Here is a 24,992-nt window from a genome sequence, read left to right as displayed (position 1 = left end):
AACTCATTATTTCCCCTGACAGACATTAAAATTGAAATGTGGACATTATGGGAATTGGTGGCTGAGCAGGAGGAGGAGACGCAGAACATTTCAGGTTTTCTTAAGGAGGTTTAGATTCCTGTAAAAAGCTCTCCAGGATCTTAAAAAATGCATAAAAACATTTATTTTTTTAAAGTCTGAAAGTAAATGGTTATTTTACTTAATGTGGTGGATTGAAAGGAATAGAAGAAAAATCTATTCATAGGTAACTTTGTCAGAAGAACGGTGAAAAGTTTGGTCAACTGGTTTTCTGAATTGAGGACATTCACGTTTTTTTAACTGTTAATTATTAAAAAAAATCCCCCAAAATTTCCACCTCTTTCCTCCTATAATTCCAAGGAAGAAAAATCACATGTTTGGTTTTGTTGTCAGGAGTTACAATTGATTTATAGAATTTAACCAACCTGAGTATTCGTGTGATGGTAATAATTCTTTATTTATATGGTGCCTACAGATTACGCAGCGCTCCACAAAGCATGACAAATTGGTCCCTGTCCCCATGGGGCTCACAATCTAAACAACCTACCAGTATGTTTTTGGAGTGTGGGAGGAAACCGGAGGACCCAGAGGAAACCCATGCAAACATGGAGAGAACATAAAAACTCTTTGCAGAAGTTGACCTGCGTGGGACTTAGACCCAGGACTCCAGTGCTGCAAGGCAGAAGTGTTTCCCACTCAGCCACCGTGCCGCCCTAGTAGAGGTGATAACAAAAGTTGTCCACTTCATAGAAACTTGGTGGCTCAAGTATTAACTGTGGACCTCAGCAGTAGGTCATAGTCCATAAATATCCATGAAGAAGAACAAGTAAGGGCACAAATGAGTGATTCTATAACTCGTATATACACTAATACAAAAAGCGGAGACTTACCTCTTGTAAGGACCATGGCTTGGTCACTACCTCATGGAACTTCATTATTATACAAGGGTTTTATAGCCCTTGAGTTCTGCCTCTTGTACCAGTATGTGTAGGACAGGATCCTCAAACCCACCTAGAGAGGATGCAACCACCTACTCGTAGATAATAGTAACAGATAAATCATAGTATCATAGTTTATACGGTGCAAAAAAGACACATGTCCATCAAGTTAAACCAAGAAAGAGAATGGATTGGATGAGGAAGGGATTTAGGGGAAACAATTCTATATAACATAACCATCAATGTTATTTAGGTATAAAAAGGCATCTAGACCCTTCTTGAAGCTCTCTGCTGTCCCTGCTGTGACCAGCGCCGGAGGCAGGCTATTCCACAGATGGACAGTTCTCCTTCCTAGCCCGCAGGCTGTTTAAGCCTGGGGGCAGCAGGACTGGCAGTGCTCGCCTCCCTCCCCCTTTACACCCCCCCCTTTTTGGTTTGTTTAATCCCTCCCCCACTGTTTCCCGTCCCCTGCTTGTGCATTTTAGCCATCAGGAGGCCAGGAAGTGCGCCTGGCCACTTGATGGCGCTAGTCTTGGACTTTTTAGCCCCGAGCGCGGAGCTAGTCCAGCCTCTTTGGACTGCTCCGCGCTCAAGAGATTCCCACCCGCCCGTCCTTTGATAATGTCTTTTTGGTTTTTTTGTTAGGTATTTTGCTAGGTGAACTTTTTGTTATGTATATTCTTTGCACAGTTTTTGTTTGTATATTGTTGGTGTTTGTTAATGTTTTTCACTGTTGTTTTGTTGGTAGTCACAGCTTGGCCTGTGGTGGAATCTGGACCCTCTCGGTTTACGTCGAAATCACCTGTCGGACCAACAAGGACATGCCCCCGCGTAGGCGGGGCCAGGCATGCGAGGTGAACAATTCTGGAAGGGTCTGGGTCTTCCCACAGGTCAGTTAAATTTTTTGTAAATATTGTTAATTAATAAAGCTGTGGCCGACCTCCACATTTTTTCCATCCAGACAGCCTCATGTTTAGTTTTTTGTTCAGGGGACGGGTGATACTGCCAGTCCTATCTCCTCTGGTGATTAAACCTTGTTTTCTCCAGACGGAGACAGTGCCCCCTCGCCTTTTGATTTGATTTAATTTGGAACAACTTTTTACCTTATTTTTTGTATGGACCATTCATATATTTATATAAATTAATCATCTCCCCTCTTAGTCATCTCTTTTAGTCTAGACATTTTTGATCTTCTCCTCATTTACTTTTACGGTTATGGAAACCTGATAAAAAATATTATTTAGTGGGTTTTTTTTGCCTTCCACATCCGGCTATTGTACAGTATGTGCCCTGTCTGTCGCCATCAGTGCTCGGCAGTTGTCACCTTATTAGTGACATTCCTAAATATGTTAATAAAGTGCAGGGAAGCCTCGCACACCCGCCGCAGCATACGATAGCTCTGAATCCACCGCTGTCAATGCGCATTACCGTCTAATGTTGTAATATATTGTTACCGCCTCACAATCTATAAATTACTGGACACTAAAAAACCAGCATCAGCATTCAGGGCCGGGAAGGCTTTTGTTTCCACATCTTTATCTTTACAGCGTGTTCTGGGAGAAAACAAGCCACTTGTCCTCTTATGGAATGGAAATTGAATGTGCCGAGCTTGTATTCCTGCATCTCTGGTGGAGAACAAAATATAATTGGTTAAGAGAAAGAAAGCAAACTAATATTAAACTCCGGTTCGGCGCTCTGTGGGGATCTGAGCCCGGACGTTTATTTGAATTTTGTTTTTCCCTTTTTCGCTATTTTCCCTGTCATGTTTCTCTTTTATTTCTTTTATGATTTATTTATAGATTTCTGGGCTGGATTATTGGCTTATTGGCTGTGAGGTTAATAAATGGAGTTTTTTTTATATATATTATATTATTATTATTATTATGTTTTTATTATCATTACTGTGTTGTATATCATCATATTAAGAATATTGTGAATATTCATTGCACTGAAAAAGCCTATTGGAGAATGTTAACCCTGGGGCCTATCATCACTGGTGTCTTCCTCCTCTCTAGGGTCATGGCTGGGTGGCTTCCATTATCCCCCTTATGTGACTGCACTCCTTCTCATCTCTTCCTGTACTTGGACTAAAGGGCATCCATCCATCTGCTCATTGAAGGGTCAGCATGTTCCCCTACTATAGGTACCCTTCCAATAAATATATTTCCTTTCCCCTACAGCAGGGTGTCAAACTCATTTTCACCGGGGGCAACATCAGCCTCATGGTTGCCTTAAAAAAACCCTGACTTGTCTCTGGCTTGGTATCTGTGCTCCCTGATATGAGCTACAACCCAACTTCTGACTTTTGCTCTGTTACTTCTGACTTTTGCTATGTAGCTTGTAACTTTTTTTTTACCATCTGCACCAACACATCTTTAGGAGATCATTTCGGAGATCTCCCTGCAGTGAAGTCCAGATTCCTGGTTGAAGTCCAGAACTATCACTTAGTCAAATCCCTTACTCGGGTGACAAAGTGGGTCTACAGATTTTTGCATGTTTCCCAATTCGCCCACAAATATTTTTGTTAGGTTGAAGTTATAGATAATGGGGGTCATTTACTAAGGGCCCGATTCGCGTTTTCCCGACGTTTTACCCGAATATTTCCGATTTGCGGCGATTTCCCCTGAATTGCCCCGGGATTTTGCCGTACGCGATCGGTTTGTGGCTCATCAGCGCTGGCATGCACGCAACGGAAATAGGGGGGCGTGGCCGAACGATAACCCGACGGATTCGGAAAAACCGCCGCATTAAAAAAAAAAAAATTGGTCGCACGGGCCATTCTCACATGCACCACGATGAAGACGATGAACTCCGGGGCACCTCGGCGAACTTCGGTGCAGCAGCGATACCTGGTGGGTCTCCTCCCCGGCTCGGTTCCCCCCTACCACACCTGATTATAGGACTTGCCATTACAACAGGTAAACCTTGTGTGTATCCTGGGCTTGTGCCCACTTCACTTCATTGGAGTATTGGGGTTTTTTGTTTTCCCCTACATTTATGAATATTTGACCATTTAGCCAAATTCCATCTTGGTCTAGGGACACAGCACGGTTTTGCAACCATTCTACTTTCAGAACATTGCCTTACATTTGTGCAGGTAGAGGGGGGCTGGTGGTGTGCAGAGCAACCAACACTATCATATGTTCAGGTGCTCTGCCTGTTGTATTTGTGTGCTTTGCACACTTTTTAAATGGTTTTATTTTTGTCTGTACTTGTTATGCTTTTTTGTATAATCAATAAAATTGTATATTTTTTGGTCATATAGCGTACATCTATGTGTTTTTTCATACTCTTGAAGTTTCTGGTATAGCTTTGACCGCTACTATTTTGATTTAATACTATTCCAGTAGTGCTGATCCCATTTTCTAATTTTGCACCTGGTGGACATCGGGCGCAGGACCTTCATGAATCGCCGGGAGGCCCAAATGCTCGTCGGAGAAGCCTCCGCTGGAACACGAATGGACCGGGTAAGTAAATGTGCCCCAATGTGCCTCTGCTCAATATTGACTCATTGATGATATTTATTACATTAATTTTAGACTTTATCCTTAGATTTCCATGATATGGATATTAGAGGACATACAGATCTTCTAGGTTTCTATGTTGGTTGTAATTGCTGTCCTTACAGAGCACATAAAAAATAAAGCCAGATGACCTCAGAGCCTTTTGTGAGATCATTAAAATATCTTACAGATTTGACTTTAATAATTAGTTGGATTGTCAGTGGCTTCAAAATATGTAAAAAAAGTCAAGACCTTGCATCTCTAATGGGGGTTCCAGGAATCTTTGAAGTTGAGGTAGTGGTAAGTGAAAAAATGGCCTCATCTGGCTCCGTGATTCCAGCATGTCACAATTTGTCCGCTCCCAAGTACTCACTGTGGCTGGACCGGAAATGTCAGGGGTTAAGAGACACCCAGCAGCCAGTTGCCTCATTGAGCCCTGGTAATGTAGAACAAGTTTTCCAGGAACCTTATTTAAGTTGGGTCTTCGTATCCACAATTGAGATGTCACGATCAGAGGTAGTGGATCCTCTGTACCACCGTGGACAATGATGTAAGCCAACACCTGGGACCGGAATCTAAGTGGTACCCGGTTTTCACCAGAGTCTGCCGCAAAGCGGGTTGGACTTGTTGCGGCGTTGTCCCTCCACAGGCGTGACTTCTTCAACGGTGACAGCCAAGGCGAGGGACAGAATCATAAGGCAAGCTCGTGGTCGGGAACAGGCAGGAGGTCGAGACAGGCAGCGCAGGATCAGAGTCGGGAACGTAGTGAAAGGTCAGAACAGGCAGCAGAGGATCAGAGTCAATAACGGAACCGGGGTCACAATGATAATTCGGAAACACAGCAAATCGCGTGAAATAGTTTTCTCAGAGGCGATAGGCACAAAGATCCGGCAGGGTGTACAGGGAGAGGCAGGTTTATATAGAATTCTGGGATATGGCTAGCACCAATTAACGATGCGCTGACCCTTAAAATTTTCTGAAGCCGGCGCACACTCGCCCTAGGAGACAGGGACGAGCCAGTGAACATGAAGGGGGACAGGTGAGCCTGCGAGCCAAGATGTGGGTCGCGGGAGCACCCATGACATCAGAGAGGTAACTTCTCATGAGTGGAGTCACTATACAACCATGTCCCACCTCCTTCCAAGCAAAAAGATTACATGTAATTAAAAAATACAAAAAAATTCCAAATGATAATGTTCTTCTGGATCTCGGTGTTCTGGTGCCTCTTTAGGGTTAAAGGGGTGTTACCATATCTTTTAGGTTTCGCTATATTTGCTCCTCAGACAGCGAGCAGTGAATTTCTCTCATCCCCGACAAAGCTGTCTGAATTCTCTGTCCTCCTTAAATAGCAGGGTATTTTCATGTGCGATGTCTTTGAAGCCATGTTTCAACTTAAATTGCTATTTTTTCCCTCAATCATTCATTCACTGCTGACCATAAAATGCCACAAAAAGCCTCTTATAAACAGTGTATAATGGACCAAAGATTACTGTCCTGCAACGGGAGAGCAGATTTTTGTAATAATTGCTTTTTACCAGCCATTCACTACAATTTCTTTCTATATCTGGGGAGGTCTCTGGCGATACAAGGACTGTGGCCTGATATAAACTCGTATCCCAAACCCCTCCGTACCCCAATATTCATAGCAGAGAATCAATATGTTACAGAAAACTAAAGTGAAAAATTTGCTGTACTTGTTGTATTACACAGGGGGCAGTATTATAGTAGTTATAGTCTTGTACATAGGGGGCAGTATTATAGTAGTTATATTCTTGTACATAGGGGGCAGTATTATAGTAGTTATATTCTTGTACATAGGGGGCAGTATTATAGTAGTTATATTCTTGTACATAGGGGGCAGTATTATAGTAGTTATATTCTTGTACATAGGGGCAGTATTATAGTAGTTATATTCTTGTACATAGGGGGCAGTATTATAGTAGTTATATTCTTGTACATAGGGGGCAGTATTATAGTAGTTATATTCTTGTACATAGGGGGCAGTATTATAGTAGTTATTTTCTTGTACATAGGGGCAGTATTATAGTAGTTCTATTCTTGTACATAGGGGGCAGTATTATAGTAGTTCTATTCTTGTACATAGGGGGCAGTATTATAGTAGTTCTATTCTTGTACATAGGGGGCAGTATTATAGTAGTTCTATTCTTGTACATAGGGGGCAGTATTATAGTAGTTATATTCTTGTACATAGGGGGCAGTATTATAGTAGTTATATTCTTGTACATAGGGGGCAGTATTAGAGTAGTTATATTCTTGTACATAGGGGGCAGTATTAGAGTAGTTATATTCCTGTACATAGGGGGACAGTATTATAGCAGTTATATTCTTGTACATAGGGGCAGTATTATAGTAGTTATATTTAGAGATGAGCGAACATACTCGTCCGAGCTTGCTGCTCGTTCGAGCATTAGCGTACTCGAAACTGCTCGTTGCTCGGACGAATACTTCGCCCGCTCGAGAAAATGGCAGCTCCCGCCGTTTTGCTTTTTGGCGGCCAGAAACAGAGCCAATCACAAGCCAGGAGACTCTGCACTCCACCCAGCATGACGTGGTACCCTTACACGTCGATAGCAGTGGTTGGCTGGCCAGATCAGGTGACCCTGGAATACACTAGCCCCTGCCTGCGCTGCTCGGATCATTCTGTGTCTGGATGCCGCTAGGGAGAGAGCTGCTGCTGGTCAGGGAAAGCGTTAGGGTGTTCAATTAGAATAGTGTTAGGCAGGAGTGATTCTACAAGAACCCAACAGCCCTTCTTAGGGCTACAATAATTTTACGTTTATTTTTTCATAACTCAGCGTCATCTCATCAGTGTGCTTTCATACTTGGCTAGAAAATAGCCATAGGAGAATCCAAACGGCTTACTTACGCCTACAGTAGCGTTATATATATTTTATTTCTGGTTGATCTGCTGGTGGCTGTCCTTGCTGCAGTGCATCTACTACCAAATTGTGAGGAATTTATAGTGAGACTTGCGACCTTTGTGTTTAGCGCTTAGTGACGCACATATCCATCGCAAAGACCGAAGTGGGAAAATTTATTAGGGGTTTGATTTCAATTAGGCACAGTCTGCCATTTCCTTTTTATTTTACGTTTATTTTTTCATAACTCAGCGTCATCTCATCTGGCATAGCAGTGTGCTTTCATACTTGGCTAGAAAATAGCCATAGCAATAGGATAACATCGTTTGGTTTTAAAAACTAAAAAACACAAAAAAAAACCACACACAAAAAAACACAAAAAAAAGTTAAAAAAAAATTAAAGTTATAACTTTCATTTTCAAAATGTTTAACCCGAGGGCTAGGGGTAGAGGACGAGGGCGGGGACGTGGGCGTCCAACTACTGCAGGGGTCAGAGGCCGTGGTCCTGGGCGGGGTGAGACACCACCTGCTGATGAGGGAGCAGGGGAACGCCGCAGAGCTACACTCCCTAGGTTCATGTCTGAAGTTACTGGGACTCGTGGTAGAGCACTGTTGAGGCCAGAACAGTGCGAACAGGTGATGTCGTGGATTGCCGACAATGCTTCGAGCAATTTGTCCACCAGTCAGTCTTCCACGCAGTCCACCCATGTCACCGAAATCGGCACTCCTCCAGCTCCTGCACCTCAGCCTCCTCCCCCCCAGTCTGCCCCCTCCCAGGAAAATTTGGCATTTGAACCGGCATACTCTGGGGAACTGTTTTCTGGACCCTTCCCACAGTCACAAACCACTTGTCCAGTTGCTGCTGAGCAATTTTCCGATGCCCAGGTTTTCCACCAGTCGCAGTCTGTGGGTGATGATGACCTTCTTGACGTAGTGGAAGAAGTGTGTAAAGAGGTGTCCTACGATGAGGAGACACGGTTGTCAGACAGTGGTGAAGTTGTTGTCAGGGCAGGAAGTCCGAGGGGGGAGCAGACTGAGGGATCGGAGGATGATGAGGTGACAGACCCAAGCTGGGTTGAGAGGCCGGGTGAACACAGTGCTTCTGAGACGGAGAAGAGTCCTCGACCAGAACAGGTTGGAAGAGGCAGTGGTGGGGCCAGACGGAGAGGCAGGGCCAGAGCAGGTGCATCAGCGCCAAATGTGTCACGTAGTGAAGCTCCCGTGGCGAGGGCTCCCGCGGCGAGGGCTAGATTTTCAGAAGTCTGGAGGTTCTTTAAGGAAACACCGGATGACCGACGGACTGTGGTGTGCAACCTTTGCCAAACCAGGATCAGCAGGGGTTCCACCACTACTAGCTTAACTACCACCAGTATGCGCAGGCATATGAATGCTAAACACCCCACTCAGTGGCACCAAGCCCGTTCACCTCCGGCCGTGCACACCACTGCTCCTTCCCCTGTGTCAGCTGATAGTCAGCCCCCTGCCCAGGACCCTGGCACAAAAACCCCATCGTCGCCTCCACGATCCTCCACAGCATCCACCAGCGTTCAGCTCTCCATACCCCAGACGCTGGAGCGGAAACGGAAATATAGTGCAACCCACCCACACGCCCAAGCCCTTAATGTCCACATCTCCAGATTGCTTAGCCTGGAGATGCTGCCCTATAGGCTAGTAGAGACCGAGGCCTTTCGCAACCTCATGGCGGCGGCCGCCCCTCGGTATTCGGTCCCCAGCCGCCACTACTTTTCCTGATGTGCTGTCCCAGCCCTGCACCAGCACGTGTCAGACAACATCATCCGTGCCCTGACCAACGCCGTTTCTGACAAGGTCCACCTGACCACGGACACGTGGACGAGTGCTGCCGGGCAGGGCCACTATATATCGCTGACGGCACATTGGGTTAACTTGGTGGAGGCTGGGACCGAGTCTGACCCTGCGGCTGGTCATATACTGCCGACGCCGAGGATTGCGGGGCCTACCTCGGTCCAGGTCTTTCAGGCCTACTATGCCTCCTCCTCCTCCCACCCCTCCTCCACCTCCTCCTCCGAACTACCATCCATGGGCATGGCGCCATCAGTCGCTAGCTCTAGGCACAGCAGCAGTGCCGTCGCTAAGCGACAGCAGGTGGTGCTCAAACTGCTGAGCCTAGGCGATAAAAGGCACACCGCCCAAGAACTATTACAGGGCATCACGGCGCAGACTGATCTGTGGCTGGCACCGCTGAACCTGAAGCCAGGCATGGTTCTGTGTGACAACGGCCGTAACCTGGTGGCGGCTCTGCAACTCGGCAGACTGACACATGTGCCATGCCTGGCCCATGTGTTAAATCTGATAGTTCAGCGTTTCCTCAAGACATACCCCAATCTGTCTGATTTGCTCACGAAGGTGCGCCGCATCTGTGCGCATTTCAGGAAGTCCAGCACAGATGCTGCCACTCTCAGGGCAGCGCAGCGCCGCCTCCAACTGCCCGCTCACCGACTGTTGTGCGACGTGCCCACGAGGTGGAATTCAACATTAACCATGTTATCCAGAGTTTACCAGCAGCGCAGAGCGATTGTAGACTGCCAGATGTCAACTTCCACCAGAACTGGTAGTCAGGTCAGTCAGCTTCCTCAAGTCTACAATGAGGAGTGGACGTGGATGTCTGATATCTGTCAGGTGCTGAGTAACTTCGAGGAGTCAACACAGATGGTCAGTGGCGATGCCGCCATCATCAGCCTCACCATCCCGCTGCTTGGCCTGTTGAAAAACTCTCTGATCAGCATGAAGTCGGAAGCTTTGCGCTCGTCACAAGAGACGGGGGAAGAAGATTCCCTTGTTGATAGCCAAAGCACCCTTAGGTCTGTTTCTCAGCGCATATCGGAGGAGGTGGAGGTGGAGGAGGATGAGGAGGAAGAGGAGGAGAATGTTGGCGAGACACAAGAGGGGACCATTGTTCAGTCCTTCACTGTTCAGCGTGTATGGGCAGAAGAAGAGGAGTTGGAGGAGTTGGAGGAGGAGGAAATGGACAGTCAGGCCAGTGAGGGGAGTGAATTCTTACGCGTTGGTACTCTGGCGCATATGGCAGATTTCATGCTAGGCTGCCTATCCCGTGACCCTCGCGTTCAAAGAATTTATTCCAGCACCGATTACTGGGTATTCACTCTCCTGGACCCACGGTACAAGCAAAATCTTTCCACTCTCATCCCTGGAGAGGAAAGGAGTGTGAGAATGCATGAATACCAGCAGGCCCTGGTGCACAAGCTGAAACACTATTTCCCTTCTGACAGCGCTAGCGGCAGAGTGCGTAGTTCTGCGGGACAAGTAGCGACGGAGAGTAGGCGAGCAGGCAGCTTGTCCAGCACTGGCAAGGGTACGCTTTACAAGGTTTTTGCCAGCTTTATGTCACCCCAGCAAGACACTGTCACCTGTCCCCAGTCTCGGGGGAGTAGGGCTGATCTTTACAGAAAGATGGTGAGGGAGTACGTAGCTGACCATACCATCGTCCTAAATGATCACACAGCTCCCTACAACTACTGGGTTTCAAAGCTGGACATGTGGCACGAACTGGCGCTGTACGCCTTGGAGGTTCTTGCCTGCCCTGCCGCTAGCGTGTTGTCCGAGCGGGTTTTCAGTGCAGCTGGTGGCATCATCACCGATAAGCGTACACGCCTGTCGACTGACAGCGCTGACAGGCTGACGCTTATTAAGATGAATAAAGCCTGGATTTCTCATAATTTCCAATCTCCACCAGGTGAAGGAAGCTCAACCTGAATAATTTATGCACTCCTCCTCCTCCTCATTTTCCTCCTTCTCCTCCTCTTTGTACACTAAAGCAGAGGAAACTGGCTATTTTTTGACAGGGCCCACTGGCTCTAGCTATAGTACTTTATGCATTTAATTTTTCTGGAGGGCCACCTACCCGGTCCTCTGTTTTAAACAATTTTTGGGAGTGCCACATACAGGCACTCAATCTATTCAATTTTTCTGGAGGGCCACCTACCTGCTCCTCTGGTTTGAAAACTTTTTTGGACTGCCACATACAGGCACTCAATCTATTTCATTTTTCTGGAGGGCCACCTACCTGCTCCTCTGGTTTGAAAACTTTTTTGGACTGCCACATACAGGCACTCAATCTATTCCATTTTTCTGGAGGGCCACCTACCTGCTCCTCTGGTTTGAAAACTTTTTTGGACTGCCACATAAAGGCACTCAATCTATTTCATTTTTCTGGAGGGCCACCTACCTGCTCCTCTGGTTTGAAAACTTTTTTGGACTGCCACATACAGGCACTATCCAAATTAAATTGTCTCCATAGCAGCCTCCACACGTTGTCTCCATTGCTACCTCCAAAAGTCGTCCATATAGCTGCCTCCATACATCGTCCCCTTATCAAACGAGGTGTGTCAGGCAGAAATTTGGGTTGTTTTCATGGATTCCACATCAAAGTTGTTAACTTTGTCGCCACCCTGCTGTGTTATCCACAAAATATATTGGCAAACTTTTACCATTTACGGATATTATTTCAGCGCTTCTTGCGCATCTGTTTACATTCCCCTCACCCGCCATATCCCAAACTTATAAGAACGCTACTACACTTAACTTGGTGCAGGCTGGGACCGAGTCTGACCCTGGGGCTGGTCATATACTGCCGACGCAGAGGATTGCGGGGCCTACCTCGGTCCAGGTCTCAAAGGCCTACTATACCTCCTCCTCCTCCCACCCCTCCTCCACCTCCTCCTCCTCCGAATTACCATCCGTGGGCATGGCGCCATCAGTCGGTAGCTCTAGGCACAGCAGCAGTGCCGTCGCTAAGCGACAGCAGGCGGTGCTCAAACTGCTGAGCCTAGGCGATAAAAGGCACACCGCCCAAGAGCTATTACAGGGCATTCCACATCAAACTTGTTAACTTTGTCGCCACCCTGCTGTGTAATCCACAAAATATACTGGCAAACTTTTACCATTTACGGATATTATTTCAGCGCTTCTTGCGCATCTGTTTACATTCCCCTCACCCGCCATATCCTAAACTTATAAGAACGCTACTACACTTGATCTTATACAAAAGGTTCTTAGAAGTGCTGTTTGGGGAGTAGCCTAGAGACAGGGGCTTGGATTGGCGAAAGCTCGCCTGGCAGCGGAGCGCCAGCTCCATCCCAAGATCCAACTAACATAGTTTTAACTGCAGCACCTTTAATCTACTACTAGTTCACTGCCTCCATACATGGTCCCCTTATCAAACGAGCTGTGTCAGGTAGAATTTTGGGTTGTTTTCATGGCTTCCACGTCAACTTTGTCGCCACCCTGCTGTGTAATCCACAAAATATACTGGCAAACTTTTATCATGTACCGATATTATTTGAGCCCTTCTTGCTCACCTCCTTTGGTTCCTCTCTGCCACCCATTGGTTTGAAGCCTGAGTCCATTTAGGGTATGTCGCCATGCCACTCTCTAGCCTGCCGCTGCTGCCTCTGCATGAAGTCCCCTATAGTGTCAGGGTCAATTATTGGATGTTTTAGATGCTATCTAGCTTCATTCTGTCACTCTGTCATGGCCATGCTGTTGCCCATAATTTTGGCATAATGGTGCGATTAAGCAGCCTCAGAGGCATCCATGCATGCTGCCCCTGCTGTTTCCTGTCCATTTCCGTGGTGTTTCCATCCTTTTCTGAGGTTCCCAGGTGTTTGGCCAAGCTTCCCTGTGCAGAGCCTTGGTCCCCTTGAAAAATGCTCGAGTCTCCCATTGACTTCAATGGGGCTCGTTATTCGAGACGAGCACTCGAGCATCGGGAAAAGTTCGTCTCGAATAACGAGTACCCGAGCATTTTAGTGCTCGCTCATCTCTAGTTATATTCTTATACATAGGGGCAATTTTATAGTAGTTATATTCTTGTACATAGAAGGCAGTATTATAGTAGTTATATTCTTGTACATAGGGGGCAGTATTATAGTAGTTATATTCTTGTACATAGGGGGCAGTATTATAGTAGTTATATTCCTGTACATAGGGGGCAGTATTATAGTAGTTATATTCTTGTACATAGAGGGCAGTATTAGGCCCCTTCCACACTAGCGAGTGTGATGCGATGAACTCGCATCACACTCGCAACGCAAGCTGCCGGGAATGCACGGCCCGAACGCTGCACCGCGGGAGTGAACTGACATGCTGAGTTCACTCCCGGTGGGCAGCGTTCGGGCCGTGCGTTCCCGGCAGCTTGCGTTGCGAGTGTGATGCGAGTTCATCGCATCACACTCGCTAGTGTGGAAGGGGCCTTATAGTAGTTATATTCTTGTACATAGGGGGCAGTATTATAGTAGTTATATTCCTGTACATAGGGGGCAGTATTATAGTAGTTATATTCTTGTACATAGGGGGCAGTATTATAGTAGGTATATTCTTGTACATAGGGGGCAGTATTATAGTAGTTATATTCTAGTACATAGGGGGCAGTATTATAGTAGTTATATTCTTGTACATAGGGGGCAGTATTATAGTAGTTATATTCTTGTACATAGGGGGCAGTATTATAGTAGTTATATTCCTGTACATAGGGGGCAGTATTATAGTAGTTATACTCTTGTACATAGGGGCAGTATTATAGTAGTTATATTCTTGTACATAGGGGGGCAGTATTATAGCAGTTATATTCTTGTACATAGGGAGCAGTATTATAGTAGTTATATTCTTGTACATAGGGGACAGTATTATAGTAGTTATATTCTTGTACATAGGGGGCAGTACTATAGTAGTTATATTCTTGTACATAGGGGGCAGTATTATAGTAGTTATATTCTTGTACATAGGGGGCAGTATTATAGTAGTTATATTCTTGTATATAGGGGGCAGTATTGTAGTAGTAATATTCTTGTACATAGGGGGCAGTATTATAGTAGTTCTATTCTTATATATAGGGGGCAGTATTATAGTAGTTATAATCTTGTATAACACATTTTGATATTTTATAACCTGTCATGATATAAATGTATAAAGTATCAACGTCAAAGAAGCAGAAAGGATACATTCCTTTAAGTTAGTTCAAAACCTGAAGAAATCAATGGGAAGAAATTAAGTTAAAATGTGTGGGGCACAAGGTCAGATCTCTGTCGGATGTGATAACATTTTGGAATTTTACCACTTGGTTTGTTTTTTGCCTTTAATTACGTATTCATAGCCTGTTAATAAATCCCTGGAACAAAGCAAAATACAGAAGTCAGTGTCGCTTGTTTAGAGATTTGGGTTTTGAATGCATTTTTCAAGTATTTAATTGCAAAGCAAAAACCATTTGGAATGTGTATTTGGCTATTTTGCACATGATTAAGCCGCTTATTACAGGAAGATTGAAATGTTATCATGCGTTACTTTAAGTAGCAAACAGAAGTGACTTTGATAATAATGACCCTCTCTTGATCAATTTGGTTCAGGGCATAAACTGAAGGCAATGTCCAAAAATTATGATGAAATCCAAAAATGCTAATTTTCATTTTCTTCTCGTATTTTCATCCATTTAAAACTTCTCTTTAAAGGGGATGTTTTATGTAACTTTTATGTGTTATTGAGGTTGCAATGATGACTGCAACAAGTTTGACCATTGTGACACAAACATTGGGGCTCATTTACTAAGGGTTATTTCCGAATATTTCCGATTTGCGCCGAATTGCCCCGGGATTTTGGCGCATGCGATCGTATTTCGGTGCAATCACGCCGGGTTACATGCGACGGAAATCAGGGGCGTGGCCGTCAGAAAACCCGACGGATTCAGAAAAAATGCGGTATTTAAAATCAGAAACAAAGTGTCACTTGACACGAACTTACCTGCACCAAGAAATAGAAGTTGAACTCCAGCGGACCTCGGCGCAGCAGCGACACCTAGTGGATATCGTCACACGGACCTTAGTGAATCCCGGAACGACCCGAATCAGCGTCGGAGAACCCGCCGCTAGATCGAGACTAGAGTAAGTAAGTATGCCCCATTGTGTAAATATTATTATAGGGAAAAGGATTTAATCCCCATCCATTAATTTAATTTTGGAAGTAATTAGGGAGAACAGGGCCTATTTTTTTGTGATCAGTGGGTGGAAAATAACAATAAAACTTTATAAAACTTCAAGGAATAGAGAGACAGAAGGAAATATAAGCGGTCAATTGCATATGGTGGCTAAGGCACTACTGTATGTGACCAGTGATTGCCATGTGGATGGTCAGTGATGTCATCACAGAAGACCATAAAATAGAGATTGACATAGGGGCCCAGCAACCATATTGGCTTTAGATTATCAGTTATAGAGGCAAAGTTACAAGGAGGGAAAAGTATTGCACCATCAATAACAGAGCTTCAGAGGAAAACCGCTCTCTACCTGCTCAATACAGTCTCCCCGAGGAGAAGCAATTTGCGTGAAAGACGTGGAGTCAGGGCCGGGCGCACTACCTCTGGTTTGTTTACATTGTGTTCCCCTTGTTTTAGTGCCTGTTTAATTGTTTTGTGTCCCCTTAATCTACAATTGGGTGTCAATGCTTGGTACCTTTTACTTAACAGGCAAGGCCGGCGCAGAACTGGGTATACCTGGGCAAGTACCGGGGCCACATAAGGCTGTACATAAGGAATCCATGAGGGTGACACAGGCTGTACCTAATGTATCTATAGGGGGTGAGGGGGGCTTTACATAAAATACTTGTGAGGGAGCTGTTTGGGATGATAAACTAGGGAATATTTTAGGGAACTAGAGACTGATTTAGTTTCTGAATTTTTAATGCCTCCATGTGAGTTCACTGCAAAGGGGCCCAGTGAGGCTCTGTCACCCAAGGGCCCATTGATACCTGGAGCCGACCCTACTAACAGCTAATGCTGATGGTTTATGTGTGGGTACTTATTGTAGTTACTGATTTTCAGCATGTTAAATAATTGGGGTGCACTATATGTGTTATTGTGATATATACCCTGGGTAACCCGGACCCTCGTTGAGTCCGTATCTTGTACCTTTTTGCCTATTCTATTTTAATGTTTTTAAATTATATGTAATATAGATCTGAAGACTTTTTCTATGAAAATTGTGTAGTTCCTATACTTCTGGAGGGGCAATTAAGGTTTAGGACAATGTTTACTTTTGCAAATTCTTCTCTTACTCCGCCTACTCCATTCTCTTACCCTCCAAAAGTTTAATGGCTTTATTTATTAGATAATGCAATATACAGGCAGTCCCTGGGTTACATACAAGATGGGTTCTGTAAGTTTGTTCTTAAGTTGAATTTGTATGTAAGTCGGAACCATATACTTTATTATTATAACCCCAGTCAAAAATGTTTTGGTCTCTGTGACAATTAGATTTTAAAAATGTTGGGTTGTCATAAGAACCAGGATTAACACTAAAGGTTCATTACAGACACCTGTGATAACTGCTATAGCTGTTTATTGTAGCCTAGGACTAAAGTACAGTAAATTACCAAAGTCCAGAGGTCCGTTTGTAACTAGGGGTCGTATGTAAGTCAGGTGTTCTTAAGTAGGGGACCGCCTGTACTTAAGATCTGGGAAGGGAATCTACAACTGGTAGATAAAACCATAGTTACCCCATGCAGGTACATTATACTGTACAGTTACATTACACAGTGTATTACATAGTTAAACCAGGCAGTTACATTATATCATGTAGTTACAGCATTTATATTATTATATCCTTCACTGCACGTTCAAAATCTAACCATATCTTTATTCCTTTGTTACGTTTAAATACCCTCAAAACTTGCAATCCTTTAATATTCTGCACATGCACATGTGAAATGCATATTTTAATACTTCTGTACATGGGGTTATTAGTGTATAATCAATTAATTATCGACACCTGAAGCCTACAGAAAGCTCACAGGGAGCCAAACTGTTGCTTTCTCAATTTCAATTTAAGCCACCTCTTAGATGCTGTGGTCTCAATCGACCAGGACATCTGAGGGGTTAAAAGTCTGAGATCTCAGTTGTCTCTCAGAGACCTTTCTCTGGATCTTGACTTTGTAAACCCATAGATACCCCGTGGCTATTCCACCCGCTCAGTAGACACAACATTTCAATAGACGAAAATCACCATTTATAGACAGTGTATTATTATGAGATTTTGGTTAAAATGCAGGATTTATATTTGGCTGCTCTACATCTACATTGAAAAGAAAGTCAAGGATGAGTCTGTTGCGCCCCAATGTGAAATCTGTTCCCCTAACTATGACATATTATTATGGAACCGCCCTCTTCCTATGGGGGAGAGACCTCTTTAGGCCCCCTAAGGCTCGTGGGCCCGGGCATAGCCGCACCCTTACACTTCCTCAGGGTTCGTCCATTCATGAGTTAATTGTGGTAAAATGTTGAGTTTCTATTTCATCTCCACTCACCTTCACTAAAATCCTGTTTAAAATGCAATAAATGATTATTACTGTGGGATTTGTGTAATCTATATTTCAATACGAAGAAATTATCTCTAATGAAACAGGAACAAAGGCTGATTTCCCGCCACTATACGGTTATAATTACAATTAAGGTGCCATGATTTCTGGATAACTCGCTGCACAAATTAGATAAAAGTTCAGAAGAGGTTTTCAACAATCAAACCTTGTGAACACCGGGCGTCTATTTCACATCATTTTCTGTTATTTAGGTCAAAGTTTAAGTTTTTTTTTTTTTTTTTTACCGACTCATCAATTACCATTCAATATCCAAACTAGGAAAACAATGAATAGAGACTTTCCTAGCGGAGGCCGAGAGCCACTTTATGATATTGTACGTTGTGTGTGTATTTACTGTATATACTCGAGTATAAGCTGACCCAAGTATAAGCCGAGACCCCTAATTTTACCACAAAAACCTTGTAAAACCTATATATTTTTTTACTCGAGTATAAGCCGAGTTTGGGTTTTCAGCACATTTTTTTGTGCTGAAAAACTAGGCTTATACTCGAGTATATAAGGTATGTCTTTTAGATACTTGGATAGCGATGGTCCAGTCTACAGTCATGTCTTCCAAACCTCAGTCGAAAACTTGTAAATCCTCTCGAGACTAACTTTTTCATTTAAAATGACACCAAGACCATGATCGAGGTACAACTGGTCCCCTACTTAAGAACACCCGACTTACAGACGACCCCTAGTTACAAACGGACATTGGTAAGTTACTGTACTTTAGCCCTAGGCTACAATAATCAGCTGTAACAGTTATTGAAGATGTTTGATGTTTCTTATGACTATCCAAAAGTTTTCAAATCCAATTGTCACAGAGAACAAAACATTTTTGGCCAAGATTACAATTATAAAATATGCAGTTCTGACTTACATACAAATTCGACTTAAGGACAAACCTGCAGAACCTATCTTGTACGTAACCCGGGGACTGCCTCTATTACACTCATTGGGGCAGATTTACTTACCCGGTCCTGGCGCGATCCCGCGGTGCGTTGTCCAACGAGGATTCGGGTCTGCTGCCATTTACTAAGCTCGTGCGCCCGAGTTCTTGCATCCTTCGCTTCCGAGGTCCGCCAGAGTTCACCTTCTTCTTCCCGGTGCATGTAAGTGCGACACAATTCTAATTATTAAATCTTGCGCGTTGTCCGAATCCATCGGGTTGTTCCACCCCCCCCCCCCCAATTTCTGTTGCGTGCAAGATAGTGCCCATGTGCCAAAATCCGATCGCGTGCGCCAAAATCCTGGGGCAATTTGGTGCAAAACGGAAATCGTCGGGAAACCCAATGAAAATGCGCTCCGCGGACCCTTAGTAAATGAGCCCCATTGTGTCAGTCTGATAATAAGGGAAAATTAGATTTTAATTTATTGCTACAATTTTAGTCTTGGACACTTAATAGTTCTGAGACGTTATCTAGGAGGAAAGTTGTAAAATGGAGGAGAATGATGAATTCTAAAAAAAAAACCGTAACCGATAAAAGGCAATGACTGCATAATGTGGAGACGGGAGATTGATACGTTGTGTCTCCCATGTATAAGGCGACAGAGGTGCCAATTAATGTTTAGCTGTCAGGTAGGTCTGTATCCGTGTGACTGCAGTGACTACAGAGGAACAAAGGTGCTGAGTAGAGATGAGCGAACATACTCGTCCGAGCTTGATGCTCGATCGAGCATTAGTGTACTCGTAACTGCTCGTTGCTCGGACGAGTATTTCGCCCGCTCGAGAAAATGGCAGCTCCCGCCGTTTTGCTTTTTGCCGGCCAGAAACAGAGCCAATCACAAGCCAGGAGACTCTGCACTCCACCCAGCATGACGTGGTACCCTTACACGTAGATAGCAGTGGTTGACTGGCCAGATCAGGTGACCCTGGGATAGACTAGCCGCTGCCCGCGCTGCTCGGATCATTCTCTGTCTGGATGCCGCTAGGGAGAGAGCTGCTGCTGCTCAGGGAAAGCGTTAGGGTGTTCTATTAGCTTACTGTTAGGCAGGAGTGATTCTTAAAGAACCCAACAGCCCTTCTTAGGGCTACAATAACGTTATAATTTTTTTTTTTTTTATTTGCAGCTAGTACCATATTGTGAGGAATTAGCAGGGGGACTTGCTACCGTTGTGTTTAGCTCTTAGTGACACACATATCCACCTCAAACACCAAAGTGGGAAAATTTATTAGGGGTTTGAGTAGAATTAGGCACAGTCTGCCAGTTTCTTTTTATTTTACGTTTATTTTTTTCATAACTCAGCGTCATCTCATCTGGCATAGTAGTGTGCTGTAATACTTGGCTAGAAAATAGCCATAGGAGAATACAAACGTCTTAATTACGCCTGCAGTAGCGTTATATATATTTGATTTCTGGTTGATCTGCTGGTGGCTGTACTTGCTGCAGTGCATCTACTATCAAATTGGGAGCAATTTGGAGTCAGACTTGCGACCACTGTGTTTTAGTGACGCACATATCCATCGCAAAGACCGAAGTGGGAAAATTTATTAGGGCCCGGGGTTGTATTTCAATTAGGCACAGTCTGCCAGTTTCTTTTTATTTTACGTTTATTTTTTTCATAACTCAGCGTCATCTCATCTGGCATAGTAGTGTGCTGTAATACTTGCCTAGAAAATAGCCATAGGAGAATACAAACGTCTTAATTACGCCTACAGTAGCGTTATATATATTTGATTTCTGGTTGATCTGCTGGTGGCTGTACTTGCTGCAGTGCATCTACTATCAAATTGGGAGCAATTTGGAGTCAGACTTGCGACCACTGTGTTTTAGTGACGCACATATCCATCGCAAAGACCGAAGTGGGAAAATTTATTAGGGCCCGGGGTTGGATTTCAATTAGGCACAGTCTGCCATTTCCTTTTTTATTTTACGTTTATTTTTTTCATAACTCAGCGTCATCTCATCTGGCATAGTAGTGTGCTGTAATACTTGGCTAGAAAATAGCCATAGGAGAATACAAACGTCTTAATTACGCCTACAGTAGCGTTATATATATTTGATTTCTGGTTGATCTGCTGGTGGCTGTACTTGCTGCAGTGCATCTACTATCAAATTGGGAGCAATTTGGAGTCAGACTTGCGACCACTGTGTTTTAGTGACGCACATATCCATCGCAAAGACCGAAGTGGGAAAATTTATTAGGGCCCGGGGTTGTATTTCAATTAGGCACAGTCTGCCATTTCCTTTTTTATTTTACGTTTATTTTTTTCATAACTCAGCGTCATCTCATCTGGCATAGTAGTGTGCTGTAATACTTGGCTAGAAAATAGCCATAGCAATAGGATAGCATCGTTTGGTTTTAAAAACTAAAAAACACAAAAAAAAAAAAAAAAAAAAAAAAGTTAAAAAAAAAATACAAGTTATAACTCTCATTTTCAAAATGTTTAACCCGAGGGCTAGGGGTAGAGGACGAGGGCGGGGACGTGGGCGTCCAACTACTGCAGGGGTCAGAGGCCGTGGTCCTGGGCGGGGTGAGACACCACCTGCTTATGAGGGAGCAGGGGAACGCCGCAGAGCTACACTCCCTAGGTTCATGTCTGAAGTTACTGGGACTCGTGGTAGAGCACTGTTGAGGCCAGAACAGTGCGAACAGGTGATGTCGTGGATTGCCGACAATGCTTCGAGCAATTTGTCCACCAGTCAGTCTTCCACGCAGTCCACCCATGTCACCGAAATCGGCACTCCTCCAGCTCCTGCACCTCAGCCTCCTCCCCCCCAGTCTGCCCCCTCCCAGCAAAATTTGCCATTTGAACCGGCATACTCTGAGGAACTGTTTTCTGGACCCTTCCCACAGTCACAAACCACTTGTCCGGTTGCTGATGAGCAATTTTCTGATGCCCAGGTTTTCCACCAGTCGCAGTCTGTGGGTGATGATGACCTTGTTGACGTAGTGGAAGAAGTGTGTAAAGAGGTGTCCGACGATGAGGAGACACGGTTGTCAGACAGTGGGGAAGTTGTTGTCAGGGCAGGAAGTCCGAGGGGGGAGCAGACTGAGGGATCGGAGGATGATGAGGTGACAGACCCAAGCTGGGTTGAGAGGCCGGGTGAACACAGTGCTTCTGAGACGGAGGAGAGTCCTCGACCAGAACAGGTTGGAAGAGGCAGTGGTGGGGCCAGACGGAGAGGCAGGGCCAGAGCTGGTGCATCAGCGCCAAATGTGTCAACTAGTGAAGCTCCCGTGGCGAGGGCTCCTGCGGCGAGGGCTAGATTTTCAGAAGTCTGGAGGTTCTTTAAGGAAACACCGGATGACCGACGGACTGTGGTGTGCCACATTTGCCAAACCAGGATCAGCAGGGGTTCCACCACTACTAGCTTAACTACCACCAGTATGCGCAGGCATATGAATGCTAAACACCCCACTCAGTGGCAACAAGCGCGTTCACCTCCGGCCGTGCACACCACTGCTCCTTCCCCTGTGTCAGCTGATAGTCAGCCCCCTGCCCAGGACCCTGCCACAAAAACCCCATCGTCACCTCCACGATCCTCCACAGCATCCACCAGCATTCAGCTCTCCATACCCCAGACGCTGGAGCGGAAACGCAAATATAGTGCAACCCACCCGCACGCCCAAGCCCTTAATGTGCACATTTCCAGATTGCTAAGCCTGGAGATGCTGCCCTATAGGCTAGTAGAGACCGAGGCCTTTCGCAGCCTCATGGCGGCGGCCGCCCCTCGGTATTCGGTCCCCAGCCGCCACTACTTTTCCCGATGTGCCGTCCCAGCCCTGCACCAGCACGTGTCAGACAACATAATCCGTGCCCTGACCAACGCCGTTTCTGACAAGGTCCACCTGACCACGGACACGTGGACGAGTGCTGCCGGGCAGGGCCACTATATATCTCTGACGGCACATTGGGTTAACTTGGTGGAGGCTGGGACCGAGTGTGACCCTGCGGCTGGTCATATACTGCCGACGCCGAGGATTGCGGGGCCTACCTCGGTCCAGGTGTTTGAGGCCTACTATGCCTCCTCCTCCTCCCACCCCTCCTCCACCTCCTCCTCCGAACGACCATCCGTGGGCATGGCGCCATCAGTCGGTAGCTCTAGGCACAGCAGCAGTGCCGTCGCTAAGCGACAGCAGGCGGTGCTCAAACTGCTGAGCCTAGGCGATAAAAGGCACACCGCCCAAGAACTATTACAGGGCATCACGGCGCAGACTGATCTGTGGCTGGCACCGCTGAACCTGAAGCCAGGCATGGTTGTGTGTGACAACGGCCGTAACCTGGTGGCGGCTCTGCAACTCGGCAGACTGACACATGTGCCATGCCTGGCCCATGTGTTAAATCTGATAGTTCAGCGTTTCCTCAAGACATACCCCAATCTGTCTGATTTGCTCACGAAGGTGCGCCGCATCTGTGCGCATTTCAGGAAGTCCAGCACAGATGCTGCCACTCTCAGGGCAGCGCAGCGCCGCCTCCAACTGCCCGCTCACCGACTGTTGTGCGACGTGCCCACGAGGTGGAATTCAACACTGACCATGTTATCCAGAGTTTACCAGCAGCGCCGAGCGATTGTAGACTGCCAGATGTCAACTTCCACCAGAACTGGTAGTCAGGTCAGTCAGCTTCCTCAAGTCTACAATGAGGAGTGGACGTGGATGTCTGATATCTGTCAGGTGCTGAGTAACTTTGAGGAGTCAACACAGATGGTCAGTGGCGATGCCGCCATCATCAGCCTCACCATCCCGCTGCTTGGCCTGTTGAAAAACTCTCTGGTCAGCATGAAGTCGGAAGCTTTGCGCTCCTCACAAGAGACAGGGGAAGAAGATTCCCTTGTTGATAGCCAAAGCACCCTTAGGTCTGTTTCTCAGCGCATATCGGAGGAGGTGGAGGTGGAGGAGGATGAGGAGGAAGAGGAGGAGAATGTTGGCGAGACACAAGAGGGGACCATTGTTGAGTCCTACACTGTTGAGCGTGTATGGGCAGAAGAAGAGGAGTTGGAGGAGTTGGAGGAGGAGGAAATGGACAGTCAGGCCAGTGAGGGGAGTGAATTCTTACGCGTTGGTACTCTGGCGCATATGGCAGATTTCATGCTAGGCTGCCTATCCCGTGACCCTCGCGTTCAAAGAATTTATTCCAGCACCGATTACTGGGTGTTCACTCTCCTGGACCCACGGTACAAGCAAAATCTTTCCACTCTCATCCCTGGAGAGGAAAGGAGTGTGAGAATGCATGAATACCAGCAGGCCCTGGTGCACAAGCTGAAACAGTATTTCCCTTCTGACAGCGCTAGCGGCAGAGTGCGTAGTTCTGCGGGACAAGTAGCGAGGGAGAGTAGGCGAGCAGGCAGCTTGTCCAGCACTGGCAAGGGTACGCTTTACAAGGCTTTTGCCAGCTTTATGTCACCCCAGCAAGACACTGTCACCTGTCCCCAGTCTCGGCAGAGTAGGGCTGATCTTTACAGAAAGATGGTGAGGGAGTACGTAGCTGACCATACCATCGTCCTAAATGATCACACAGCTCCCTACAACTACTGGGTTTCAAAGCTGGACATGTGGCACGAACTGGCGCTCTACGCCTTGGAGGTTCTTGCCTGCCCTGCCGCTAGCGTCTTGTCAGAGCGGGTTTTCAGTGCAGCTGGTGGCATCATCACCGATAAGCGTACACGCCTGTCGACTGACAGCGCTGACAGGCTGACGCTTATCAAGATGAATAAAGCATGGATTTCTCCTAATTTCAAATCTCCAGCAGGTGAAGGAAGCTCAACCTGAATAATTTATCCACTCCTCCTCCTCCTCATTTTCCTCCTTCTCCTCCTCTTTCTACAGTAAAGCAGAGGAAACTGGCTGTTTTTTGACAGGGCCCACTGGCTCTAGGTATAGTACTTTATGCATTTAATTTTTCTGGAGGGCCACCGACACGGTCCTCTGTTTTAAACAATTTTTGGGAGTGCCACATACAGGCACTCAATCTATTCCATTTTTCTGGAGGGCCACCTACCTGCTCCTCTGGTTTGAAAAATTTTTTGGACTGCCACATACAGGCACTCAATCTATTCCATTTTTCTGGAGGGCCACCTACCTGCTCCTCTGGTTTGAAAAATTTTTTGGACTGCCACATACAGGCACTATCCAAATTGAATTGTCTCCATAGCAGCCTCCACACGTTGTCTCCATTGCTACCTCCAAAAGTCGTCCATATAGCTGCCTCCATACATCGTCCCTTTATCAAACGAGGTTTGTCAGGCCGAAATTTGGGTTGTTTTCATGGATTCCACATCAAAGTTGTTAACTTTGTCGCCACCCTGCTG

Source organism: Engystomops pustulosus, chromosome 9, assembly GCF_040894005.1.
Source record: "Engystomops pustulosus chromosome 9, aEngPut4.maternal, whole genome shotgun sequence".
Taxonomy (NCBI): Eukaryota; Metazoa; Chordata; class Amphibia; order Anura; family Leptodactylidae; genus Engystomops; species Engystomops pustulosus.
Note: the sequence above shows the minus strand (reverse complement) of the source record.